The sequence below is a fragment of the Odontomachus brunneus genome, unplaced genomic scaffold (assembly GCF_010583005.1).
Source record: "Odontomachus brunneus isolate Ranch 3 - 2012 unplaced genomic scaffold, Obru_v1 Obru_scaffold_119, whole genome shotgun sequence".
NCBI lineage: Eukaryota > Metazoa > Arthropoda > Insecta > Hymenoptera > Formicidae > Odontomachus > Odontomachus brunneus.
In genome coordinates, this window is record NW_022639569.1 from 102,838 (window position 1) to 116,918 (window position 14,081).

General features: G+C 41.1%; 1 protein-coding gene across 1 annotated transcript in view; it reads left to right on the forward strand.

Moving 5' to 3' along the window:
* Positions 1–213: 213 nt before the first annotated feature.
* LOC116849590 (teneurin-m) overlaps positions 214–14,081 on the forward strand; it is a 967,489-nt gene continuing 953,621 nt past the window's right edge. The window contains exon 1 of the mRNA XM_032826903.1: positions 214–1,452. The gene's annotated coding sequence lies outside the window, so the exon portion shown is untranslated. The remainder of the gene's footprint in view (positions 1,453–14,081) is intronic.

Below are 14,081 nucleotides of genomic sequence, written 5' to 3' on the forward strand. Positions count from 1 at the left end.
CCACCTCTCGGTGGTGGATGCACCTCCGCGAACAGCAGAAGCAGCAGCAGCAGCAGCAGCGGTGGAGGCGGCGGTGGCGGCGGCAGCAGCAGCAGCAGCAACCTCCCCCCGAAAGCGCGGAACGTGGCGCATGCCCATCCGGGAATCGAAGCCGCGGAGGCACAACGTCACCGGCGAACCAGCCGCCGGGTTCCTCAGTACGTTTGGCGAACAGTTCGCGAACGGACGTATTTCCTCGCGATCTCAGCAGAAAACGCACTCGTCCCAGCATAAACACGAGCGTGTTTGGCAGCCAAGACAGACAGACAGAGAGAGAGAGAGAGAGAGAGAGAGAAAGAGAGAGAGAGGGAGAGAGAGGGGGAGAGAAAAACTGTCTTTGGGCTAGACCCGCGCCGTCGATCGTCGGGCCCCCACGCGAATGCAAGGACCCCGTGACTCACGCGCGGGACGACAAACCTGCTCTCTCGTCCTCGTCCTCGATCTCGTCCTCGCTCTCGTCCTCGCCGTCTTCCAACTACAACGTCGGTCACTCGCGGCCGCGGTGACGCGGGACTCACGTCATTCGGCGGCGACTTGTCCGGCCTGACCCGCAGTGCTGGCCCATGCATGCACTGACCTCGCCGTCGTGAGCGAGCTTACATCGGCACACCACCAAGGTCGCCGGCGATCAATGAATGTGGCGTCTACCGCCACGTGACCGGACAGCGCTGACGAAACGCCAGGAGGTTGCGGACACGCGCCCCACGATTGTTTCGCGAACGTGCCGCCGAGTCGCCGGGAAGTCCCATTAGGACGCGTCTTAGATCATAGTAGGACACTTGAGCGCCCGTGCGCAAATACCAAAGTCTAGTTGCCAGTCGTAGGACCTCGTCTTCTGGATTTTTCGCCGGTGTCGCGGCCGGCCTCAGGTGGTCTCTCGAGACTCCTTCGCATATTTGCCGCCTTGAAATTAGAAAAGAACGAACAGGCACGGAGGAGAGACTCTCGATTGCTCATGACAGACAGTTTCCTCTTCCTCTTAACACGTGACAACCGCGGCGTGCTTGCTCGCAAGCCCAGTGCGGAGGCACCACAGTCTTCCCGAGGGCTACCACGAGTCCCTTCTCAAGGGTCGACCTTGACGCTCGATCTCGAGATCACTGACAGTGCAGTGTGAGACGGAAGGCGTTAATGTCTCGTCGACTACACTCGCGCTTCGCCGTGCCGGACTCTCCGATATATTTCCCGACTGTTAAAGAGTTCGCGTAAGGGGTGGGAGAGCTGGAGAAGGTAGGACGACTGTGACGTGCAGTGTAATCTGTGTAAAGTAGACTCCGGGGACCGCGCGGGAAGGCAGTTAGAACGTGACATGACGAGAGAGTTATAGAGGCTGAGGAACGCACACACGAAAAAAGAAGGGGGACAGACTTTGCTCGAGTCGGCCAAGTGGGAATTGTTGCGTCAACGTGGCTGGTGAGTCTTTAGAGTTTTCACTAGCGTTATGTTACGAAAGACATGTGCACATACACTCGACACAGTAAGTCGTAAGATCGTGGACCGATCGCTGGACGATCTCAGTCGTTGGGAAAGATGTCTCGGGGGGTGTAACGCGCGGCTGCGTTGTTCATTGTTTATGATCATCTTCGAATGAGCAACAAGTGTTGCTGGCATTGTGTCGGATAAGCTATTCTTGATATCGGCCGTATAAATAGTACATTCGCGTAGCGAGAATTCTGTCGGAGGAAAGGGAGAATATTACTTCTCGATATCGGCGTTAACCCTTTGCGGTTTTACGTTTGTCGCCGGCAATCGCCGCGGGGCTCCTCCTCCACCGTTGCTGACGGGGCTACGTCGGGGTCTCGGTATTGTTTACGCTCCTGTCTCCTCGCGAAACGTTTCAAACAACGTTTATAGATTCCACAGGACAATCTGTGATTAAGTGTACATGCCGCGGCTGTTCGTCGCGAAATAATAGCGACTAGTGGAGCAAACACGTCTCGACGGCTCTGTCGCCGAGTATAAAACCGCAAAGGGTTAATTTATGCAGCTATCGTCTTCTACAAAGCAGCTCGCCGCGGAACAGTTGTCGTCGGAAACGCAATTCAAGTTTCTTACTGCCTTTGTAGCAAGGCGCATTCCGTTTCTACTATTTTCTTTCTTCTTTTCTCTCTCTCTCTCTCTCTCTCTCTCTCTCTCTCTCTCTCTTTCTCTCATATCCGTCAATTAATGATATAAATAAGGATCCTGTGGAAGTAGAGTTTGCTTTTTTACGCGGGAAAAAATTTCAGTTCGTGTAAATGAACGAGGACCAGACGAGAGACTCGTGTTGACGAGAAATAGTCTGTTACCACATGACCGAAAAAACATTCGTCCGAACATACAGTGGGGTTAAAACTCGATTGAGATAACTGAGAGTAATTGACGCTGAGCAGAAACCTTCTACAGGAATCTTTTTGCTCCTACAATCGAGTTTTTAGTCAGGTCCTCACACGGGGAAAAAAGATTTGCTGTCACAACTGGTAACTTCACCAGCCTAGCGAATCTATAGCCGTAATATATAGACAACTGATTTGCTATATTGCAGTAACCAAGTTGCAAAGTTACATAAAATTTATGGTTGTACTTAATGAAGTTGAATGTTTTAGCACAGCAGATTTTTGTTAGTACAATAAAGATAATTCTATAACAATTAATGAGAAATATAGTTTCATATCCAATATTTTGTATGTACAGAAAAGCTTTTTCCTGTTTTATTAAAAGACATTTGGTACATAAACGTTTCACACACCCACACACACACACACATACACACACACACACACACACACATACACACACAATATAGCTAAATTATCAGTTGCTCCAGTAATAGAAGTGAAAAATGTTCATTGAAATGTTTCGAATATTTACTCTCTACAACGCTATTCAAATAGCATAATAAAATATTACAAGTATAAATATATACATTTACACACTCAATTTGAGGATAAATATAATTTATATCAATATATTACATCAAAAACATATACATTTATTAACGTGAAAAGGCAAACTTAAATTGCGTAATATATTCCTCATTTGCAGTCAGATTAAATAAAGATTTCTTCATAAAACGAACAGAAATACTTCTTCATTATTTATTGAATGATTGCATGATTTGTTTAATAAAATTAATGAATCTGTTTTGTAAACTTTATCTAGCTCGAAATACGAAACAATTTGTTGCACTAATTAAGATAATATACAACAAAAATAGTTTTGCTCTACGAGCAAGTTTATAATTGCTTCTATACCTAATATCTTTTTGCTACACTGAAAAATGTGCTTAGTTATAACGTTGAATTTTGTCTAGCAAGCTGTATATTCGCTGCAATCGATCAAGCTATTTTTTCCGTGCAGACAACAGAAAAGTCAGTTATGGAGTAACTAACGGAGTTGTTCTTTCCGTGTATACAAAGTAGCGCAGCGTGATTCATGTGGCTTAATCAGACGATTGATTAGCCGCGACGTTGATAGCGATAACTAAACGTAAGACGAATGTTTCGCACCTCAGACGCGCGTTAATTCGAACGCGCACTTTAAAACAGTTCGCGGTGGGATGAAGAAGAAACGGAGAAGAGAGATGCGGGAAGAGTAGAGAGTGTGACAAAAAGGACCTGCCGTACGAGCATGAGTGACGTTAAGCTGACACGAGTGGAAGGGCCGGCCGAAGTCGTGGGTGGTCCGTACGTGGGAAAAGGACGGGGGAGAGACAGTTGACAAAGCAGAAGTATGGCAGACGGAAGCACGTAGCAAAGTGGCGCGAGTGCGAAGGGAGAAAGAGTTATTGGCTGGCCGGGCCGGGTGGCAGCTTGCAATGTATCGGCCAATTAATATGAAAGACGATATAATTCGACGGTCGCAAATTAAAACAGCGTGCCCGGCAACGTGCGTTAACTACACGGAATTTGTCAATTCGTGCCGCACCGCTTGCGACTTTTTACATACGTTTATGAATCCAATGAGGAAGAAATATACGTATGTATTGGTTGACCCCGCAGTGGTTAAACGCATGAATTTTGCACATCAATTTCTCACGCGGAAACTCGACCAGGTATTTACTCCATGAACTTGATCAGATTGATCCAAATGATTTATCTGGCTTGTACAAGATTAAATCAAGATTAATACAAGATTAAAGACCCGACGTTATCAGGTTATTACTATTTTATTATTAATTGTTACTAATTATTAATAATCTTTATAATTAATAGAGTCCTGATTGCCACATTGCGTTACATGGCTTATCAAAATCCAATAACATCCGCGGCAAAAAATGGTTTGATTGATTCAGCAAATCTAGTTTCCTAGACGAAATTGAATGTTATAACTAAACAGATTTGTTAGTGCAACAAAGAAACAATTGTCAACTTCTCATGGAGCAAACTCATTTTTATATATATCTTAGTTACTGCAACAAATCGTTTCGTATTTTGAACTAATTAAAGTTTGCAAAACAAATTCATTAATTTCACTGAACAAATCATGCAATTATTTAATAAATAATGAAAAGATATTTTTGTTTGTTTTATGGGAAGAGCGTCTCCCATTAAGTCTGACTACAAATGTCCGTAATGAGAAATATGTTATTAAGGGTCACGTAATTTAAGTTTGCCTTTTTATATTAATAACTGTATATATTTATAATATAATATAATGGTATAAATTTCATATATATTTCTTTTATATGCACGTGCGTATTTACATTTCAAATATTTTATTACACTAGTTGAATGCTTGCAGAGAATAAATATTCGAGACATTTCAATTAGCAGTTTTAACTTCTGTTAGTGGAGTTACTGATGATTTAGCTATATCGAAATCCGTTGATGTAAAAATCTTCCTTAATATAACAGCAAAAGTACTTGCGTACACCAAATTATATTTAAAATTAGTGTAGAATCGTCTTTGCTGTGCTTAATAAATCTGTCGTGCTGTAGCATCAAATTTTAGCAGGTATAATCACAAATCTTGTGCAACTTGGTTTCTGTAACATAGCAAATTGCCTGTCCGTATATTATGTCTATAGATTTGCTAGGTTAACGAGGTCTTTAGTCGTGACAGTCAATCTTTCCTCTTCGTGCCGAAATCGCGATTGATCGAGTAATCGGCGTATCGACGAGAGCTCGCGGCACTTCCTCGAGAGAAACGCACGTTCCTGGGGATATCGTGATGTCGTATGACGCTGCTGATTGAAATATCGCGCGCAAATTTCGCGTATCGGGTCTCGAGTGGAGGCGTCGTAAGTCAGGTGTTAATTAAGCGAAAATTAATGACGGCTAATTTTCGGCCCGTCAATTTACTCGCGCGCGCACGCGTCCCCGGAACTTCGCCCGCGACATGTAATTATCGTGACGATCGAGTGGTTTTTTTTCTTCCATTCTTTTTTGCATTCGTCCAAATATATTCGCATGATGTTTGCCTAACAAGCCGTCGCGTGACGTACGGTTTCGCGGGGATCAATGGAGGTCCGGACGAGTTTTTATTGCCGTGTAACACACTCGTTTATGCGCGCGCCTCCCTTTTTCTGGTTACTCTTACTTAGCCAAGTTCGCGCAGAAAAACTAACGTCGCGTGCGACCGCGATGAATTTTCTGGCGCATACGCCGCGTCTACGTGATGCGGGGAAAAAGTTCGCGCGCCGCAAGTAGATTAATTGCCGGCGCCGCGAAAGATCCGAGTAATCCCGTTGCGAGTGCGTTCTTGCGTTTCTTTATTCATAGCGAGATGCGGCCTTGCGATTCGCCGTACTCCTCCAAGAAACGAAAAGTTTCTTGCGCGAGATATTAGTTCTATCGACGATCGGCTGTGATCCTCTACCTGAACAGCAACTTTGATTAGAAATTCCCGATTAGAGATTCATTCCACGGTGCTGATCAGCCTAACTCGAAATTTTTATTCCACTTTCCACCTCAATATTCTATTTAACGCCTACTTTCGTACTCTGAAGATTGTATCGACCTCTTTAGATTCTGTTTAACATATTAGCTTTGCTAAGAAGTCTTCTTTAGAACTTACAAGTGACATTTTGTGCGTTTTCTACTGCCATTTAGAGGCTGAAGTAGAACTTTAGTTTCTATGTGTATTAAATGTACATTGACCCTTCAAAATATACAGATGTTAGAAAGTTCAGGTTAAAAGTAGAACTAAAATCTTGACCCGGACAAGTTGATCTTAATCATTTGTTTAGTTTGTGTAAAGTCCCAAGTTGAAATTTTGATTCTACTTTCGACTTCAACATTACACTTGATGTCTACCTTAACATTTTGAAGCATGTATCAATCTCCATTGATTCTATTTAATTCCTCTACGGCCCAAATTAATTTCTCATGTTTAAAAAATTTTTTATAGGATATTTAAAACTAAAGTACGCAACACATATAAGGTGAAACTTAATTCCTCTAGTTTTTTATTTTCCCAAAATAAGTTTGTGACTGAAGTCATGTTGGGTAGTTACTGTCGCTGCCAATATATTAAAAAAAGATAACTATATTGTGACTTTGACGTCACATCGGTCAAGACAAGAGCAACGTTTATATTGGAGATAAATAATAATGAAACTGAATTATGACTACAGAATCATAATGGGAAGTACAGAAAGATTCCTATAGGAGATTTCTACTCAGCCAATTGCTCTTAGTTATCTCAAACGAGTTAGCTAAATGCTCAGACGAATATTTTCTGTTACCACTGTAACAGAGATATTATTTTTCATCAGCCAATTTTTTGCCTGATGCCCATACAATTACACAAACTGAATTTTTTCTTATATACACTGATACTTCAGAATATATAAAGATGTTAGAAAATTCAAGTTAAAGATAAGGTTAAAATTTCGATTCGGGGTGACACAGAAAAAAGTTTATTGTGATAAGTGAAAACCTTCAGTAGATCTGTAGCTAATCTGTACGGACAACCAGTTTGCTGTGCTACATTCTGCTTAAATCGCAGAATTACAAAATAAGAAATTCATGGTTACGTCTAATAAATGTTATTCCATGTTGTACACGGTAGACTTGTTAGCACAGCGAAGACGATTTTTTATCACAACCAATGAAAAATATAGGTATTTGCAACTTGGTATGTGCAACTAATCTCTCTGATGTTTTATTAAAGGAAATATAGTATAATATTAGTGATCATGACTTTATATACGTATTATTACTTTAATTTTACTACAAAGAAAAATATGATTGAGGTCAAACGTGACTATAATTTTAGTTAGATTGACCATTTTTTTCTCTTGGTGCGAGGAATAAATGAGGTACTGGAATTGAAGTCGCTTCGAAGGCAAGTAGGTAAGGTGAGCTCGAATAAAAGCTACTGCACGTGTCACGCGAGTAGCTTTTTACGCGGTCGCTTATCGCGCTCGCTCCGAACGAAAGCGGTGAGTCTGGATTCTTTTCCGCGAGGTCGTATTAGAATATTTTTTGGCTCCCCAACCCGCGATCTGTACGTATCGCCCGGTCGCATAAATATCGCGGCTGCGTAGTTCCTCCCCTCCGACGTTACCTCGTCTCGTACTTTTTGCGAGCATAACATAATGCGTATTGAAATCGCATCACCGTCCCGCCTGATATCTGTTTCTCGATGAAGAGAATCGGACTGATTGTCAGAATTAATTAATTGGGTTTCCAGTGCACATTTATGCCCCCCACTCAAAAATGCAATTTAAATGGAAATTCCGTGACCCCGATTGAATTTGCAATATATCGTAACATTTGTTATCGAGGCCGCGCGCTTCACACGAACGTATAGTTGACTCGTGATAACGTTTCCATTTTATTCGCCGCGACGCAGATAAGCCGAGAAATATGAGCTAATTATTTTTCTTTGAATTTTTCGTGAACGCGCGCGTTCCCGCAACATGTAAAAATAAAAAGAGAGAGAGAGACAGAGACAGAGACAGAGAGAGAGAGAGAGAGAGAGAGAGAGAGAGAGAGAGAGAGAGTGAGTGAGTGAAAGCGACGAGATGAAAAAAGAAACAGGAACGGGAGAAACGGATAATACAGTCCGAAACATTGAATGGCAGCCGGTAAACCCCATCCAGTAGAAAAGGGCTTATTCTCGATTGGACAAATTGCCGCCAATCATAAATAATTGACAGACAATCGCGAGGGATTTAGATTTACCAGCTCGCCACGTCCATAACTTCGATACTGATTTGTACCAACTCTAAACCTTAATTTGGAGCGCGCTCGTCCATATTTGTATAACCGCGCGCGGGCGCAATACACGAGGGAAACTGATGCCGCGTTACGCTCTATATTCCACGCACGTCATTCTCATTAGGAGTACGTTTAGTTGTAAAACGCTTTGCGCGCGTACAAGCGCGCATTAATATATTTTGTAATATTATTAATGCGCTCATTTCCAACATTGTGGATACATGTGAAACGCTTCGTTACTCGAGCACGCCGTCAGATATTACAATTTCGTAAAACACGTACTTCTTTCGCGGTTTTTTCGATCATCTCTGGACACTTTGCGATATTTCTACAATCCGATCTGTGCAATTATAACATTAAACGATTGCCGTGATGCCGACCAATTGACTATGTCCATATGGAAGAAAAGATTTGCTGTCACAATTGAAAGCCTTGCCAACAAATTTATAATCGTAACATATCGGACGTGTTTACTATGTTACAGTAATTAGATCACAGAGCTACGTAAGATTTGTAGTTGTATCTAATAAAGTTTCATATTATAGTACGGCAGATATTTGTTAGAACAGCAAATATGATTCTTCGTCACAGCTAATGAAAAATATAACTTGGTATATACAATTAAATATTTTGACACTGTCGTATCAAAGGAAATTTGACACATTAATGAAATTTATCATAGCTAAATAATTAGAGTTCTCTAACAATAGAAGTTAGCTAAAGCAACGATGTTTATTGAGATGTTTGGAATTTTTACTCTCTCCAACCGTTCAAATAGTAATAAAATAATATAAATGAAAATACATATATTATAAAGGTAGAGAAATATACATATTATAAGTAAAAATATGCAAAGATACATATAATTTATATCAATATATTATATGACAAATACAATTGTTAATACAAAAAATGAAACTTAAATCGTATAACGTGTAATAATATGTTTCTCACTGATATTGCTACCCCTCATTTTCCCTCGGGATATTTAGGGGATTATTATATTCAGATTTAATGGGGTACATCTCTCCGTAAAACGAACAAAAATATTTCTTCATTATCTGTTGAAAAAGTAAATAAATTAATTGATAAAATTAATGAAATTGTTTCGCAAACTTCAATAAACTATACAATAAGGAATACAAAATGATTTATTTGTAGTTGTGATTTATTTGTTGCAGTAACTAAGATCGATAAGTCGATAAAAATGAGTTTGCTCTATCTGGTTCACAATTGCTTCCAACACATAATTTCTTCGCTGCATTAGCAAATCTGCTATGTTATAATGCTTAATTTTACTCAGTAAACCATAGATTTACCGAATAAATCCTCAAATAAGTCATCTTTTTCTATATCACGCGATAAAAACTTATTAATGTAAATTTAAACTATGCATGGCATGACAAGTAAAGATAATGCGGTCGTTGACATAGCGCGGAGTTGGCGTTTATTCATCGGTAAGAAACAACGTAATTATCTCGTCGGTTGCCGATTCCTTTTTTGCGAAAGCCACTGACGTGCAGCTTGCGTGTAGCTCGGGAATTTGTTTTCGGATCGCGCGTGATTCGAGGAACAGACGTCACTACGCTGTGTATCGAGATGGCAAACACTGAGGGGTGGAAATGTGGCGGCTCGGAGGGGTAGCATGCCTCCTGCGATCAGATACCAACGATTACAAACGAAATATCACCGTGCTACTTTTAGTTCCGGTCAAAACGCCGTCTAGGTAAATGTAAATATCCGTTATACTTTCTCGGGCAACATACAGATTGTGTAATCTGTGAAATGCTCAAGTTTATATACTTTTGCCCTCTCTACACGAATCTATATACTTGTAATTTACTTCGCCACGATAAACGCGTTTAAACAATAAATTAAGCAAGTTCTATAACGACAGTGCAAGAAAACCAGTGAGAAAATATAATTGAACTAGAAATATGAAGTGGAGAAAGAGACAAGCTCGAAGTAAAGGCTAGATCGTCGAGTTTGAGGGAGATAAGACTGCGCGCGAAATGAGAAGAAAGGGAAACATATAGACATGAAGAGTATACGCGAGATTCTAGTAGAGGAGGAAGATGTAAACGAGTAACAGATACACGTATATAGCGTGAAGAGAGAGAGAGAGAAAGAGAGAGAGGAGGAGAAAGAGGGATGAAGAGAAAGAGAGAGAGAGGGAGGAGGAAGAGGGATGAAGAGAGAGAGAGAGGGGGAGAGAGAGAGAGAGAGAGCAAGAGAGAGTAAAGCTGTCCCGAAATGAGGTCGACATAATTGTACCCCCTAGTCATACTGGAAGTAGGCGGCTGTGCTGAGGCAAGGGATGTCGCGACGGGGGTGAGACGGTTTGTAAGGGGGTTGGCCGCGCCGTCCATTGTCTCACGCGGACTCGACCCGGCACTGATTAAATACTTGACACATCCCCGTCCCGATCCGATCCGGCATAACTTTGTTCGAATTGTAATTACGGGCCGGATCGGTCTTCGCTCGCGAACGAGTTCCAGGCGATCCCGGGACCCCTCCGCAAACTTCACTTCGTTCCTTTCAGATCGTCGCGGTCTGCCATCCCAACCCCCTTCCCATCCCGCCCCCGCGACTGCGAGAGCTCTGACTTTCTATGCGAGCCGTCTGGATTCTGAACTTTTTGAAACGTTTCCGGAGATTGCGCGCATGATCTATTGAATACTGTCTGTTCTCAGCTTGCCGCGTAACTCTAAGTTATCGATTTATATGGTGTATTGCACTCCTAGAGGAGGTAATGGCCAAGGAGGAAGTCACGGCGTCTCGTTGGTGACACACCATCGCGGTTAAATCAATGATCGGAGTCGCGATCGCGCGCGAGCAAATCTTGGGGGGACAATTCGCGAAGTTAAATTGCAGACGAGGCAATCGCCTCGATCTGAAAATGTTAATTTTTGCAAAGCGAAGCTCTTAATTAAGCCGGTGAGATTACAGACGGTTACTAGACAAACTTTCATCCCGTGACGATACGGTGCGAACTGTACTCGTTAAAACAAGTCAAATTTGTAATATGAAACTTTAAGTGCCATTTTCAACTTACCGCGGCGCGTCCTCGAAAAATGTCAAAGCGGTAACTGCTCTTTCTCATGTCGTGCGATAAGCGCAATATCTTGATTGTGAGTCGCGGCATGAATCCGGATTTCGCTTGGACTCACGCTTACCTCCTCCGTCGATGAACTTCTGCAGTAATTTATTGGACTCCCGGTGTGACGGAGAATGAGTTAACATTAGAACTATCTACGATCATAACGACCTACTTCTATCAGAGCTGATCCAAGTGACAGGTTTCTGAAAAAAATACTAATAATTCAACGAAAAATACACTGATTGCACTTTAGAGAGTAGGCTCTAGTTGAAATTATCCAGCTCGGTAAATTGAAATTAGAGCGGATTAGCGCACAGAATTGTGCACAGGCAATGTCCGTGCATTCTCGCGAGACGTTCCCGCAATGACCGGTTTCCACTCATCCTCGCCGCCGTCGTCATCGTCATGGGGGGTGCCGCCTTCACGCGCCGCGGTTTATCGCGGTACCGGTTTCCAGCCGCCGAGGCGTCGGGATTATGCAATTTAAAATGAGTTAATTGAAGTGCAATAAGTCGTTAAAACTCTCGAGCAAATTAATTAATATGAAAGCCGGCTAGAATGGGGCAGGGAGCCGCGCCGTCCTGCCCGATCCTCGCCGCCCTCCTTGGTTTCATTCTTGCGACGCTATTACCCACCGACGTGCCAACCATGGCGCGCGCTCTCCTCTGTGCCGGAACAAGGCGCTCGCGAACGTGGCGGCGCCGCGGCGACACGCTGGTGGTAGTGGCTGGTGACGGTGGTGGTAAAACGATGAGGTCGGAGGTAGGACGGCGCAGGTCGATGAGGGAAGCACGGTTAATGAAATAATGTACGTTCGAGGTAGCCCTCGTGCACGCGGCGCGCGCGGATTTAACTTTTGCGCGAAAATGCGCGCGCCGCCGTCTCGGCGAGACGCGTCTCTCCTCTCCCTGCGTTCTCAACTTCGAGCTAAGTCGCGGGCTTTATTGCTGCGAGGGTGGGCCGATCGTCGAAATCAAAGGCCCTCGCAGATCGTAGCTTGCTTAATTAAGAATTCTGCGCGCCGGGGGAGCGCGCGCAATATCTCGTCGACTCTCGAGGAGCGTTCCCGTGTGGAATTTTTGGTGTTTCGACGGCTCCGCGAATTACGTATCGCACGCGCCTTTATCGAGGCATCGAGTAATTACACGCCGACCGTTTGTTCTTGCTAATTGCGAGCAGTTTCATCCGGCGTGGGCGCGCGAGAGAGAGAATGTGCGGCGAAATTTTCGGTACTCTGTCGCGACTTCACCTCAGTGAAAACATGAGAGATCACCGTTGAAAGTAAATTTATTTCGGCTTAAGATAGTTGTAGTATAAAATTACTTTTTTTAAGAATACATTGAAGCTTTTACATTATATATAGATTTACTATGACTTTAATAATAATATAATTATAAATAAACTAACCATTTGTAAAAGCTGAGATATTTTCACTGAAAACTGATATTTTTAACACAAGTTCTTGATATCAGATTGAAGATAATATTTTTTACTTATTTATCAAACTACCTAGAATTTTAATGAAAAATTGTTATAATATTAAAGACTAATATGCAAACATTATATACAAATTAAAATTGGGGGAGATCGATGCTATATGGCTTCAGTATGTTGCTTATATGTTTCTTTTTAGTTTTTATTTTAAGAAAAATAGTAGATACAAAACCGCGAAATAATCTTTTTAGAATATAAATACTATTTCATTAAAATCGAAATAATGCTATAGTTAAGAAATAGGAAAAACTGATTTGGTAATAATAAAAAATTTTCGAGCCTCTCGAAATTTTGTATTAATATTCTCCATCGTGACTGAATAAAATTAAGCGATGTGTTACTAGCTAGAATAAAATTTTTTGCAAGTATATGATATGTATACTGTTTTTGAAAATAAATGTAATTTTTATTCATAAAATAATTAAAATAAAGCATATAGACGGACGAGATAAAGTTAAAGGATCCATAATTAAAAGTCGGCAAGAGGGCTATGGAGACTTCTCATGGAGACTTTGGAACTACTAATCAGGATATATATTTTATACGTGGCCTTTTTTACTCTACGTTACTGGATAACTGAATTTTAGATATTAAGTAAACAAGATTTGTGTATGTTTGTGCACCGTCATATAACAATTTTCTTCCATTAATAACTAAAAATCTACGTGGTTATTTGCAAAATGAAAAAGGGTTTTTTTATTCAATTTAATCTAATGTACATCGCAAAATGATATGGGACTTTTATTTTCATCTCAATTCGTTCTACATTTTCACAAAAATTGCGGAGCAGAGTTTGAAACACCCAGTATATACAGAAAAAGTTGTTATCTTATTTCTCTATTTTGTTTTATTTCTCTATTGTGCATCAATTTATCTAATAGGAACGTAAAGAAAAATATATTTTAAATATATTATTATTTATTTATTTATTTACCGTATCAGGGTAAGATGGTTATATTGTTGCATGTTCGTTTAGTTATTACAAAACAAAATATAACAGGATCGTGACGAAAATTAATACATAGAAAAAGGCTGCTTCTGTCATGTTTATACAATTAGTCACAACAATTAATTGTCTGAGAATTTATAACTTCGAAATTCTAAAATATAAGCCATCTAGCCCCAATCTCCACTATTTTATTTTCAAACTAGCGTGATGGGAAGTTTACATAATTAATATAGTAATACCTAAAAAATAAATAAATAAATAATAATATATTTAAAATATATTTTTCTTTACGTTCCTATTAGATAAATTGATGCACAATAGAGAAATAAAACAAAATAGAGAAATAAGATAA